The following is a 14,556-nucleotide window of genomic DNA, read 5'->3' on the forward strand; positions in this document are numbered from 1 at the left end:
AAAGAGCTTTCGGTGACTCCTAAGTTGGTGCTAAAGTTGGGGTGAAACACCTCATAAGAAACCTTGCTTTGGGGCGACTGGGTGGCTCAGTCAGTTGAGCGTCCAACTTCGGCTCAGGTCATGATCTCGCAGTTCGTGGGTTCGAGCCCCACGTCGGGCTCTGTGCTGACAGCTCGGAGCCTGGAGCCTGCTTCGGATTCTGTGTCTCCCCCTCTCTGACCCTTCCCCGCTCATGCTCTGTCTCTCAAAGATGAATAAACATTTAAAAAAATGTTTTTTAAAGGAAATCTTGCCTTGACTACTTTTGCTCATTCATTTAAACAATGTTTATTCAGTGTCCTTGGGTGGCAGGCACTTTTCTATACCATTAGGATATGCCAGCAAATGTAACTGACAAAACTCCCTGTGTTCGTAGGGCAGGTGCACTTTCACTGGGGGCTGGGGAAGAGGCAGGGAGACAGACCATATGCAGTAGACCCAGTGGACAAAGAAGCTGTGGAAAAAATGAGGATTTGGTCAATGCCACAGAGAAAAGGAAAGCACAACTTGAAGGGGATTAGAAGGGCAGGGTGGGGCAGCTGCCATGTCCAATCCTAGGGCCATCTTGAGCATGTGACTTAACCTCAACGGGTCCCCCCTGCCTTTTCCATGACTGAGAACGAACACCTGCCCCACAAGGTCACAGCCATGGTGGAATGCGGTCATGCTGTTCACATACTCAGGACACAGGAACACCCACAGAGTTGTCATGGGCACCATTGAGAATCCCATCTGCACAGGAAGAGAAAGTTAGTAAACAGGTGATTTATGGAGTTTCTGTTGTCTCTCCCACTGGTACCACTGAGCCTAATCTACTTTAAGTGGGAGCAAAGGACATTTTGATCCACGGTAATAGAAAAGGGTTTGAAAGAAGATCCTCTTGAGATGGAAAACATAGAGACTGACTCCCGTTCTTGGACTCCTATGCTATGGAGGAGAGGAAATGAGGAGGGGAAGAGAGCACAGGAGCCCAGAGGGCAAGAGGCAGAGGAGAATACCCATAGCAGATGGAAGGGTGGAAGGCATTGGCCCAGAGTATTAGCTGGTTTCCCGACTTTCTTTCAAATGCTCTGACCAAAGAGATGCTCAGCAATGGTTTGTTCAATGAAATGCCTCACACAGACCAAGTTTATGCCGCAAAATTGAGACTTCCAGTCACAGGGAAGGACTGAGAGAGCCTCAGTGAAGATCGAGGGCCCTGTTCAGTCTCGTGGACATTATGGGGAGGAGGAGAACCCGCTTATGTTGGAGAAATGAGAGGGGGCTACAGCCTGGGAGAAATAATGCGGAATTAATCATTCGTGTTTGGTCTGCGATGATCAAAAACAGAAACAACCTACTGGGCAGGCCAGTGTATATGTCACAACACTCCATCTGCTGTTGGCTACGTTGGTTTTCATTCCACAGCCTTTTAGGCTTAATGCTAACATGCTGGGTTTCTTTTTTTCAATTCTCTGTTTACTTCTCACAGATATCATGGGGAACTCATCAATTGAACATTGGCACAGAAATACATTTCTATTTATTTGTATAACAAATTTTATATGTGCACTTCAACTGCATCTCTAAAAACTAGGCTTTTATGGCTTCCCTTGGTAACTTCCAGGCCTGTGAGGGGGATCAGATGTATCAGATGCCCTGGGAGGCACCGATTCCGTGGGTCTGCAGCTGCTAAGGAACTACTGGGTGTAAATACAAGCTCGTCCTAACTGCAGGTTACTGGTGGCGGTGTGGTGGCTTCCCAGACGGCAATCCACTGGGTCAGGGGAGCCTCTCCAACTCGATCTGTAAGGCAATGGCTCCCCATCTTTTCAAGCATGGGACCCAACCCCGCCAGGCTTCCTGCCTTTTCCAGAAAATACAAAAGACTTGTCATCACATCAAAAAAACTTTGTGGCTCTCACAAATAGTACTTGCATCATTTATTTTCAAATACCTATGGGCAAGAAGCTATGAGAAATTTGGTAACAGTTTAAAGTTAATACGTGTAGAAATTTGGTAACAGTTTAAAGTTAATACGTGTTTCGTAGATTACAGCAGGAGCCTCTTACACTGTGTATAGTTTAGCCTACAGACAGTGCTTGGTGGGCCTAGTGACTACGTGATGAACTGTACAGATGTTTCAGACACAAGCTTTGTGGAAAACAACATGGGGATTATTTTAAAAGAACTAATGGTGGGGGGAGGGGGGGTGCCTGGGTGGCTCAGTTGGTTAAGCATCCGACTTCAGCTCAGGTCATGATCTCCCGGTTCGTGGGTTCGAGCCCCGCGTCGGACTCTGTGCTGACAGCTCAGAGCCTGAAGCCTGCTTCGGATTCTGTATCTCTCTCTCTGCCCCGCCCCCGCTCGCTCTCTTGCGCTCTCTCTCTCTCTCTCTCTCAAAAATAGATAAACATTAAAAAAAAAAAAATTAAAGAACTAACAGAATACCATTTGCCAATAACCCAAAGCAGGGGAAAACCCTGGGACATATGGAAAACTCTGAAAATATCCAGCTGCAGTCAGATTCTGGCATTAACCCTGTCCTGGTGCCGATTCTGAGCTACAGTTTTCTGGTTGGGCTCTTTCCTTTGTGCCCCCAACCTGACCTGTCTCTCTACTTGGCCTACAGAGACATTCATGCTGATGTGTTCACTGCAGAGGACACTCAGTTGCCTTGCATTTCTCAGTGTGCAGTTCTGAAAGTGTAGGTTTGCCATCCAACTTAGCAGAACAAGATGATCTCAACCGTCCTCACTCTGGCTTCCTCTCTGTTCCTGCACATCCAGATCCACAAACCCAGGACTCGCAGGCAACGCCCACGGGGACAGGCCCTGGCGGCAAGAGGGAGAGGTTTATAAACCGCAGGGCTTTAGACTTTGCGCTGCCTGGAAGATTCTCCTCCATCTTCAGTGGCCTCAGGGCTCATTTCCTGTTCTCACTACGAATATGGGCTGCGCGTCGAAGCACCTGTCCCTGCTCATGAGTTTAACCCAGCCACGGAGTCAGAGTTTGGTCACCTCCTGCAGGCCGCCCTCCTTATAGGTAGGTGGCTGGCTCAGCCCTGGAGAGAGAGGGTCATTCTTGAGAAATGCGGGTACCATCATCAGGATCCGGGCCGCTGGCCACGTCTGACCGAGTTTCTGAGACGTCTACCGAGGAAAAAAGGAGAATTCCTCTGAGAAGGGACCTAAAAAGTCAGGGGAAACCTTTCAGGGCCTAATTGGGAAAGCAGCTGGGTGGCAGCAGCGTGGCCACGAGGACCCTTCCACAGGCTTCGGCATCACACGCTGGACGAAGGAAGGGGCTGCCGGTAGAAGGGAAAGAGGAATATATCAAGGGGTCTCAGGAGCAAGAAGACCGCTTTCCTCCTCCCTCACTTTCTGTGCTGTCAGTCCTGGGATCCACGCCCGAGCATCATCCCAGATCCAGGGATGGGGATGAAGTGGGGGAGCGTTCTTGACTTCTCCGACTAAGTTCATTATTATTTGGCCAAACCAGCTTCTGGGAAGTGGTCTAATTAAAAGCAGAAAGAAGTTCAAAGTGGCAGCCGGTACAAATCCCAGCTCCATCACCTACTAGCTGTTTGGCCCCGCAAGCCCCTGGACCTTTTCTCTCTTTTCTCACGAATTTAAGACATAGAGTTTTATGAAGCTATCTCTGTTTTTGTTTTGAATTATAATTAATATACCATGTTATGTCAGTTTCAGGTTTACAACACAGTGATGCAACAGTTCTATTCAACACTCAGTGCTGCCCGTTGATACGTGTTGCCACCACCAACAGAATGGGACAACCATCCAACGTTATTATAATATTATTGACTGCATTCCTTACGCTGTACTTTTCCTCTCCATGACTTATTTATTGCATAACTGGAAGTCTGTACCTTTTAACCCCCTGTGTCTGTTTTACCCCTCCCCCCACCCCCCTTCTCTCTGGCAACCACCCCCCGGACCTCTTCATTTCCCAATATCTTCACCTATAAAATGATAATCACAGCAGCACCTCCTTATGGGGTCTTGACGGCAAATAGGTTTACAAGGAACTTGAGGTATAATTTTAGTGTAACTTGGGGCTACGGGTTAATAAATTTGATTCCAAATATAGCACATATTAGGCCCCTCAGTAAATATTATTTCAATGAATTAAGATCAATACCAAATTCTTCAGGAGAGAGAGCTGGAAATGAATGTTCACGACTGATAAACTACGTGCAGGGTGAGGTTTTACAAGGGAATGCTGAGTTGAAATGGCACTGTGTCTTAACTAGAGGGAGATCTTCAAAAAAGAAAAAAATACATGATTCTGTGGGAATGACCTTGGCATCAACATACCTGAATTCTATTCCTGATTCTATCAATTGGCTCTATTAAGTGTCAATTCTATTAATTGTCAATTCTATTAATTAATTATAAATCAATTAATTCTATTAATTGACTCTGTGGCATTGAAAAAAAAAAAACCTACTTCATACGCACGGTGTTTTTGTAAACCGAAGAAGCTGGACCAGATCATGTCTAAGGTTCATGTCTATTCAGCAGATGATTCAGTCTCTGGTACTTTTGCAAGAAAAGAAATTTGCAAAAATAAATAAATAAATAAGTAAATTAATTAATTGAAAAATTAAAAATTTAGAAAGAAAGAAAGAAAGAAAGGAAAGAAAGAAAAAAAGAAAAGAAAAGAAAAGAAAAGAAAAGCTAATTTGCTGAAGTGAAGCAAGTCAAACGTGGTTTTAAGGGGCGGGGGGATATCTGTGTTTTTATGGAGAAATATGCCAAGTTCTCACCAGGATAAAAGTCATCATCATTGTGGGTCATGATTATCATTATCATCATCATTATCGCTATCACGTAATTTACTGCTGGCCAGATGCTGCACTAGGTGCAAGTTATACACATCATTTATTCAACCCTCTCAGTATTTCTTAGCATCTCACCAGATCCATTCAAAAAAGAGAAATTTATGTTCCCTAAAAAAAAGAACGGGATAATCTCCAATTATGTGACTAAAACCTATCATTCATTAGTGGTCTCCCACACGCCAGATGCTTCGCATACCTCTTCTCTAATCCCCACAACAACTCTGTAAAGTAGGTGATGCAAGTTCTGGGTTATTGTTCCGCTCCCGGTAACAAGTCACCACAAACTTAGAGGCTTCAATGGACACATTTCCGCGGATAAAGAGTCCAGCGTGGCTTAGCGCGTCCTCTGCCCGGGGCCTCACAAGGCTGCAGTCACGATGTCAGCTGGGCTGTGATCTCATCTCCTCTAAAGTTCCCTCTGGTGGTTGCACTAGGTCCCTACCGTTTTGCTGACCTTCCATGAGGGCCGCTCTCTGGTATGCGGTCTGCTCCACAACAAGGCAGTCTGCTTCTTCAAGGCCATGAGGAAAATTCTCCTGACTTCTGTCTCTGACCTCTAGACCCTCTTTTCAAGAGTGTGCCTGATTAAGTCAGGCCCACCCAGGATAATCTCCCTTTTATTAACTCAACATTGACTGAGTTGGTACCTTGATTACTTCAGCAAAATCCCTTCACCTTTGCCATACAATGTAAGCTAATCAGGGGCCGATATCCCACCATACTGAAAGACCCCACCACACTTGGGGGAGGGAATTATCCGGGATGTGCATCCCAGGGACAGGAATTTGGGGGGCCATCCTGGAACCCTGCAGCAAGTTCTGTCTTAGAAGTCATCAGGTGCATATCTTATGATGCATGAGTAACAAGATGCAAAATTGGTCTCATAGTCAAGTGTAAGAGTCCTGAACCCGAGCCCCTTCTTACACATCACACCCCTGTTCTAACAGCAAACTTCACATCCCCAGAATAAACATGTTATTGAGGTCATCTGGGGTAGCTGCAGTTCATAAAAATACTTTATGACATGTAAAATTCACCATGATCAAATCAAGTTCATGATTCTCGCAGGAGCCCCTCTCAGCACACATGTCAATCAATTCCAGGCTAAGCCATCAAACCCAATTACCCGGAAACCAGCTGACACAAACTATTAGGAAAGCCATGTGAAGCAAGAGAATAGACAGCCTCACTTTGAGGCTCTTCTCCCTCTCTGTCTCTTCTCCTCACCGCCTTTGCTCAGGTGTCACATCATTGCTCATGAAGCTTCTGCACTTGGCCAGACTCCCACCCCGTCTTGTCCTGATCTTCCCTTTTTTGACCCCCTCCCCCACACAGATGGAGCCCTCAAGACACGTCCGTTGGACTAAACTCTTCTTCTCGCCTCCTAATAAACATACTTCAGACTCTCTCGATTTTCTCCCCTACAATTTCAAGTGTTTCGGAGCATTGGAATTAACTGATGTTACCTGGGTGTGTCCGTATAGACAAGTGCCTTTCGTGCAATGGCCTTGTCCGCAGCCAAGCGCGTGGAATATGTGGCTCCACGTTGGCTCCACGCTTCCCTCCTTTCCCTTCCTCCTAGAGAGCAGAGGCTGATGAGCTAACACCTATTGAACACCTACTGAATACTGCATAAAGCATTCGTGCAGTTATTTATTACCTTTTAGAGCTGTTGATGCCCAGGCTCAGAGAGGTTGAATAACTTGTCTGAGGTCATGCCGTTGACCATGGTGCAGCTCAGAGCTGAACCCAGGCCATGTGATGGTGAAGCCATACTCTTTCCATACTTCACTGCTGAGCTGGGGCTTGCCTCCTCAAATTGATCTAGTCTCCCAAACTTTGAATGGTGTTTAGACAGGTCTGAATTTTAAAGGGGCCTCCAAGTGTTCAAATAAAACCTCATCTAGGGGCGCCTGGGTGGCTCAGTCGGTTAAGCGTCCGACTTCGGCTCAGGTCATGATCTCACAGTTCATGGGTTCGAGCCCCACGTCGGGCTCTGTGTTGACAGCTGGAGCCCAGAGCCTGCTTCAGATTCTGTGTCTCCCTCTCTCTTTGCCTCTCCCCTGCTTGCCCTCCGTCTCTCTGTCTCTCAAAAATGAATAAACATGCTTAAAAAAATTAAAAACAAAAAACCTCATCTTAACAGATACGCGTTTCTCAAACGCATAGGTGGCAACCTAACCGATTGATGCCGTGTGTGAAGACTCAGTATTTCTATAGAGTTTACCGTACGTTTCTGCTCCTTAGCACCTACGCAGGCCTGAGACCTATTAGTCCATCAGGAAATGTTTGGAGACAAAAGGCAGGAAGGGACGAGGAGATGGGCACTTGGGGTGTTTGGTGGGGTGGTGGATGCATGCTGCAGGCGAGCAGAGCTCGGCCCAGGACCAGCCTGTCAGCGGCCCTGCTAACGCGGGACGCGAACGTTCTCACTGCTTTTGCGTGCTTCTACCGCCCCCTAGCCACCGTGGGGAGAAAGACCCGTCACCGGGAAAATCCGTCATTCCTCCAGCGCAGCCCTGGTGAATTACTCCCAGTCCCCTGAGTTGACGGTCTTCACTGCAGTGTACTCCTGTGTGTTTTGCTTTTTCATTAGCAGCTTCCTTTAGTAGCTAATATTTAAAAACGGTATCACCAAGGATTGGCATCACTTGTCTTCTCCGCCCCGAAGAATGCGATTTGTCAGTTCTTTCAAAGCCCTTTGCCGGTGGGAACAGTGCCTTGTTTGTCTCTGAGTCCCCAACTCCACCATGAAGGCTCCTGGGCGTATGTCCGTACACGCCTTGGCTTTAGGGCCAGGTCAGATGCTGTCTCCCCCACGAAGCTCACACAGCAACAGCTTCTGCTAATTCCCCATTCACTATGTGCCCGAGGCCTTATGAGCATTATTTCATGTATTCTCGTGATGGCCCTATGAGGTAGTAGGATTACCCTTGTCTCACAGTCGGGGAAATGGAGGTAGGATGAGGGCACCCAGTTAGTCCTCAGCAGAGCTGAGATTCAAACCCAGGTGGCCTCCTCCCCAGGCCTAGGACGTCCTCTCAGCACGTGCCCTTGGAGTCCCCCAGCCAAAGTGGTATCTCCATCCTCTGTCACCACCCCTGCCTATCTCCTTCGTGTCATTTTTACCTCCCCTCCCTGTACGTTGTATTTCTTCTTTCTCTAAACCAGAAACTCAAACCCCACGAGGGACACTGTCCCCCCACCCCATGTCATCGTCATGCACACAGACTCTCATGTGTGATACTCAGGAAAGGCATGTGTTCATCCACATAACTTATGAAAGTGCAGCTCCTTCAGTTACTACAAGGTTGTTAGTTCTAAACTTTACTTATTTATTTTGAGAGAGAGATAGCACAAGCAGAGGAAGGGGCAGAGAGAGAGAGAGAGAGACAGAGAGAGAGAGAATCCCAAGCAGGCCCTGTACTGTCAGCATGGAGCTCGAACCCCTGAACCACAAAATCATGACCTGAGCCAAAACCAAGAGTTGGACGCTTAACCGACAGCCTCTCAGGTGCCCCACAGTTGTTAGTTCTGAGTTCAGGTTTCCCAAGGAGAGACCTGAGAATGTGTGGCTTCAGAATGACTCACAGACCTTTGGTCGGTTATCCGAATGCACATAGGCTCTTGGGAAGGAGTGTGACGAATAAGGTGTTGCAAAGTGGGATTTATAATTGAGAGGCAACAGAGGGGAAGGGAGAGCTGCAGACGGTCAGAAAGCAGGTCCATCTGGGAACAGTGAGGCTTGGTTTACATTTTTTAGTAAACTAATCAGCAGAGGGGAGAACAAAGAGGTCAGGCTGGGAGCCCTATGCTTCTAGAAGCATCCAAGAAAGCAATTCTCAAAACTCTTGGGAGTTGGACTGCAGTAAGTGACAGGCTGGCTGTGTGACATGTCCAGAGTCCTCCCCCACCTCCCCCCCTGCTTGCTTCCCTGATCAGATTCCTCTACAGGGAGGTGAGCACTGTCCAATCATCACTTGCCAGGACTGAACCAGATGGAAGGTGGGCCATTCTTCAGCACAGGAAAGCAGCACAGGGTTCTGGAAGAAAGGAGCCTGACCCATAGGTTATTTGAGGGAGTGTAGAATAAGGGGGTTGTGGGGGCACCTGCGTGGCTCAATCAGTTAAGTGTCTGACTTTGGCTCAGGTCATGATCTCACAGTCTGTGGGTTCGAGCCCCGCATCGGACTCTGTGCTGACAGCTCAGAGCCTGGAGCCTGCTTCGGATTCTGTGTCTCCCTCATTCACTGCCCCTCACTCCCTTCTTTCTCTCTCTCTCTCTCTCTCTCTCTCTCTCTCAGTAATAAATAAAACATAAAAAAAAGAGTAAGAGGGTTGGTCGAAAGCAGAATTTGGAGTAATGGGTAGCAAATTAAGAGTCGATGGGAGAAAGAAAAAAAAAAACAGGTGCACACAGAGGTTGAGTTCACATTGAACAACCATGTGGGGGTGGATACGGGCCAATCTGCAGATGATGCTGCAGTCTCGAAAGCCATGCCATGCCAGGCACGAGCCCTTCACCCCTCGGACTCTGAGGAGGACCAGGGGGCCCTGGAGAGGTACCTGATGGGAAGTGGGCACTTCGGGGCTCGGGCATTGGCTGCTGACCAGTACAAGGAAATATAGTCTTTTATCAACCACTGCTCTCATCAGCTCATTGAATACCTGCACTGAGAATAGGGAAGAGGAAGAGAATTTGAATATCTGGGATCGTTAACGGACCCGGAAGCCAATGAAAAGGGAAATTGGCAGGTGCCTGGTGGAGCTGCCCTTCAGGTCAGATCAGGCTCCCTGTGGCCCCATCATGGTGGGTCTGGCAGCCCCTGTGGTCTTAGCTGTTGACCCTCCCCACCCCAGGGAGGTGGCCCTGGTAGGAGCCCCGGCCAGCTGGCTGAGTGGCAGCCCCATTCGCCAAGGCAGGGAAACCAGCTGGTCAGTTGGGCCAAAGCCCAGAGTGATGCTGATCTTGGCAGTCTCTCGTGCCCTCTCACCGCTGCCCATGGCCCACAGGTGGCTCTTCTCCACGTGCCAGAGTCAAAAACAAAATCCCTGCCAGCTGAGAAGCAACAACAGAGCCATTTGCCTCTGGGCTTCTCGAAATGTGCAATTCAGATCACACCCCCCCTCCCTAGAATTTTTGTTTAGAAGATCCGGAATTTCTGACTTTCCAAGAAGGATCCCAGCACCCACGCCTTTGTGGAAAATAACAGGAATAAACGTCCTCAGAGCCAGTCCCTCAATGTCTACAGGTTCCAAGAAGTTGCAAGACCATCATCACCGCCCTCCACGTTTGGCAACTGTTCCCACAGCATCCTGAGTACATTTTCGTGGCTGTTTCTAATTACTCCCTGCACTTGGGGAGTTCATTTGCATCACAGTTTTGCTTTGGGCCATCGAAAGCTATTTCCGTCTTCCCATATGTGTTTGGCTACCACTAATTGGGGAAAGTTATTTTTAGTATTTCCTTGTCTTTCCATCTTTGCAGATCTGCCCTATTTAGGGGGAAAAAAATCTAGAAAAGAGTAATTTTCCCCCCTAAGGAATACCAGAGATGCTTTTAAAGTTCTACAAGTAACCTTTTCATGTTCAGTGTAGAAGTCAGTAAAGGGGAACAAGAATCCAAAATCCTGGATTTTATCCTCTACTATCTGTGCTGCCATAGAAAGAAAACGAAGGATTCTTTTCCTCCTTCAAGACCCAGGTTGGTGTCACCACCTCTGGTAGGTCCTATAGCTCCCCCATCCCACTCCTGCTTCAGTTCGACCCATGGTCCCCAGAATTCCACAACCCCACTAGAACTATACCTTGCTAGGCTTTTGTGCATTTCAGACACTACTTTGCACCCCCGAAGACTTCTGTCAAATTAACATATCTTTTAAAAAACTAAACATGAAGGATTTAAAACTACTTCTACCTAATCTATACCAAAAGCACCTTCTTTTTATTAACTAGCAATTTGAAAAGCAGCTTCAGAATGATTTTAGCACTTGAATTTAAAACAATCTCAGCACACAAATATTTGTTTATCGATACCAAAATTAAATGGTATTTTCTTATCCTTTGGTTTGGTATTTTGTTTCTAACTGTCATTTATCAAAAATAATAAAAAAAAAAAGGGGGCGCCTGGGTGGCGCAGTTGGTTAAGCGTCCGACTTCAGCCAGGTCACGATCTCGCGGTCCGTGAGTTCGAGCCCCGCGTCAGGCTCTGGGCTGATGGCTCGGAGCCTGGAGCCTGTTTCCGATTCTGTGTCTCCCTCTCTCTCTCTGCCCCTCCCCCATTCATGCTCTGTCTCTCTCTGTCCCAAAAATAAATAAAAAACGTTGAAAAAAAAATTAAAAAATAATAATAATAATAATAATAAAAATCAGCTCTTGAAGCAATAGAAACATAAATCTTTGACTTATTTTGGTCAAGGTAGACCTGGTAGTGTTACTCAGAAACCGATTATATTGAAACAGTTTAATTTTTTCTGTTCTTCGTTACTCAGAGACTCATAATTAGGACTTCTTTCAAATTTGTGAGCAGAGAGCTTCATTAAAAAAAAAAAAGAATTTGAAAGTAATTAACTTACCACACACCTATTAGAATGGCTCAAGATCCAGGACACTGACAACGCCAGATGCTGGCGGAGATGTGGAGCAACAGGAACTCTCGTTCATTGCTGGTGGGAATGCAAAATGGCACGGCCGCTTTGGAAAACGGTTTGGGATTTCTTACAAAACTAAACAGACTCTTACCATAGGATTCAGCAATAGCACTCCTTGGTGTTTACTCGAGGAGTTGAAAACGTATGTCCACACACAAACCTGCAGATGGATGTTTATAGCAACAGCGTTCATAATTATCAAACTTAGTCACTTTTTGCCCATTATCATGTTGCAAATACCTCTCCCAGTTTGCCTGCAAGTATATAGATACCTTTGTGTGGTGGGCATAGAGATGCAGTGCCTGTAACCCTTTCAAGGGAGGGCTTGTACCAGCTGTCAGAAGAGAATCCCCAGCCTCTTCTTGCCTCAGTTGCCAAGAGCTGACTTGCCCAAGAACATGCTCTTCCTGGCGGACCCATATCTGTTGACCTGTTGTGGTAGGAGACAAAGGTCCAGCTATTTCAGCCCGACATGGGACCACTCTGACAGGCCATTTCTGTTCCAGAGCCCTCCAGAGCATTCCCATTGTTGGCCTGCATTGTAAATTGATCTTTCCCTTGAAGAAACCCCTCTTCCTTCACCGCCTTCCTGCAGATCTTAATCTCCAAAAAATACCATGCACGTCAAACTCCATCTTGGTATCTGTTTCTAGAAAACCCAACCTATGACATCTTGGAAGTTAACTGTGTAATTAACAGCTGACAAGGTCACCTGGGTGGCTCATCAGTTAAGCATCTGACTCTTGATCTCAGCTCAGGTCTTAGTTCTCAGGGTCGTGAATTCAAGCCCCATGTTGGGCTCCACGCTGGATGTGAAGCTTACTTTTTAAAATGTTTTAAAAATTAAAAAAATTAAGAGTTGATATAATATACACCTTTACATATAAATACACTATCCTGGAAAATAGTGTGTTTTTTTAATCATAGAAGAAACTGGTTCTTTTATAGAATGATTGTTGGAATGAAAGATTCAAAAGTTGAGCACCATACCTGAAACGAATATAACACAGTATGTTAACTATACTGGAATTTTTTTTTTAAAGATCTTAATTAGCTGACATGAGAAAACTAGAGTGATACAGTTAGGACAGTGATTATATTGCTTTTCAAACATTGGCCCTTGTCAAGAAATCAGAATAGCATTTCATTTTTTAGTTTTAATGATCTCAAATAGGATAATAATACATTATAACTTGATTTGCACGCCTACTTTTGGAAGGATATATAAATTATCTTTGTGGACTTGTGTAGGACCAAAATGTAATAAATGATGTAAGTCAATCTGGAAAACAAAACAGGTTGAGTACCAAAAACAAAACCGAAAAACACTTGACTATCAAAAAACACAGCATTTTTCTAACAGCCATTATGCAAATCTATCATCTACATTACGTTCCTCCAAATAAAAGCTATCCCTTTATTTGGGGTTATAGTCCTTATTATTCGCTGCCCCCTTTATCTTGCTTTATTTTTCATTATAGCATTTTATTTGAATGTCATTAATATCTATATCTACCTCCCCAGCACCTGGAATGGAACATGACATTCAATAAATATTGGCTAGAAAGGTAATTGGACAGATGAATAAATGAATTAGTGACTTAGGGCCAAAAGCAGATGAAACATATCTACACCAATAATATATTTGGCCTCCCTCTTTAGGAAAATGAAGCATACAGGGTATTATCTTCCTTTATATAAAATTGCCCCAAATATTCATTGCACATGCGCAGATGTTTCCACTCTTGAAACCATTTTTCTTTGCTCCCTTCTTTCTCCCAGCCTCACCCCTCTGATGCAGGCTGCCCGATTGTATAGCTTCAGGGGAGCTCACAAGAAGATTGTATTCAGGGGATCAGGAATGGTAACAGATGGCTGGATGCCCTCATTTTGCAGATGCCTCTGTATCTGTGCTGCTTAAAAGCATTTTAACTAGCATAGGGTGAGACATGTATTATCTTTGGTTGCAGCCCAAGTTTCTAGAATCCCAGATTAGTGCCCAGTGCCCTAAACCTCATAGCTGCTAATCCTCTGTGACAGCTCTTGTGCACCTGTTGACGTCAAGGGCTTTCAGACTTCAGTGAATTCTGCTTCATTATATCTTTTTTTTTTTTAATTTTTTAATGTTTATTTATTATTGAGACAGAGAGACACAGAGCATGAGCAGGGAAGGGTCAGAGAAAGAGGGAGACACAGAATCCAAAGCAGGCTCCAGGCTCTGAGCTGTCAGCAGAGAGCCCGATGCAGGGCTCAAACTCACAAACCGCGAGATCATGACGTGAGCCAAAGTCGGACGCTTAACCGACTGAGCCACCCAGGCATCCCCCCCCCCCCCGCCAAAACCATCTGTTTCATTATATCTTGTATGGGATTGGATTTTCCCCAACATTAGCTCTTTGGCTAATGAATTGGCTCGTATTTTTGTTAGACTATTTAAAGACAAGTGAATAAACTTGGAGAGGGTAAGGAAAGGTGATACAAGAGACCTGAGATTGAGCTAGGACTTTTGCCATCCACCCTAGTCATCAAAAACACTCATTAACCTTCTTATTGTTCTGTGACAGGTTGATGGAGACACACAGGTGGATTTAGAGATTCGGTCCAGGGGGAACAGGGGACTCTCCAATTCTTTTGTGGAAAGAGCTGACTGAAGAATATAAGAGAAGTGCACAGAACCTTATAAAAGCACAGTCTGTATTCATATTCAAGTTCACCTACAGCATTTTTGTGACTTCTGGCTATGATTAGAAGGACTTTAAGGCCATAATTTTCTGACAGCTTTCCATGAAAGGAATGGATGTTTGTTATGCTAAGTCTGTAAGCAGTAGAATCTTTCTTAGTTTCTGAAAGAACCTTTTCCAGTTTAAGTAATTTTCACAGGAGGAAATGTTGTCTTTTCCTTTTTTTTTTTCCTCCGAAGGAACTGATCAGAACAAACAGAGGAGACCCCAGATGTTGAAATCAACAGAACATTAGGTTGCGTGGAATCAGATTTCTTAAAACATAGTCCTACCTGGGTTGCTA

The 14,556-nt window shown here is 45.6% G+C and overlaps 1 long non-coding RNA gene across 1 annotated transcript in view; it reads right to left on the reverse strand.

Annotated features, from left to right (window-relative positions):
• Positions 1-2,066: 2,066 nt before the first annotated feature.
• Positions 2,067-14,556, reverse strand: part of LOC131490385 (uncharacterized) — a 99,719-nt gene continuing 87,229 nt past the window's right edge. Inside the window, exons 4-7 of the long non-coding RNA XR_009251070.1 lie at positions 11,805-11,962; positions 11,454-11,692; positions 4,500-4,572; positions 2,067-3,325 (exon numbers count right to left, since the gene is read on the reverse strand). This is a non-coding gene — a long non-coding RNA (uncharacterized LOC131490385). The remainder of the gene's footprint in view (positions 3,326-4,499; positions 4,573-11,453; positions 11,693-11,804; positions 11,963-14,556) is intronic.

Source organism: Neofelis nebulosa, chromosome 11, assembly GCF_028018385.1.
Source record: "Neofelis nebulosa isolate mNeoNeb1 chromosome 11, mNeoNeb1.pri, whole genome shotgun sequence".
NCBI lineage: Eukaryota > Metazoa > Chordata > Mammalia > Carnivora > Felidae > Neofelis > Neofelis nebulosa.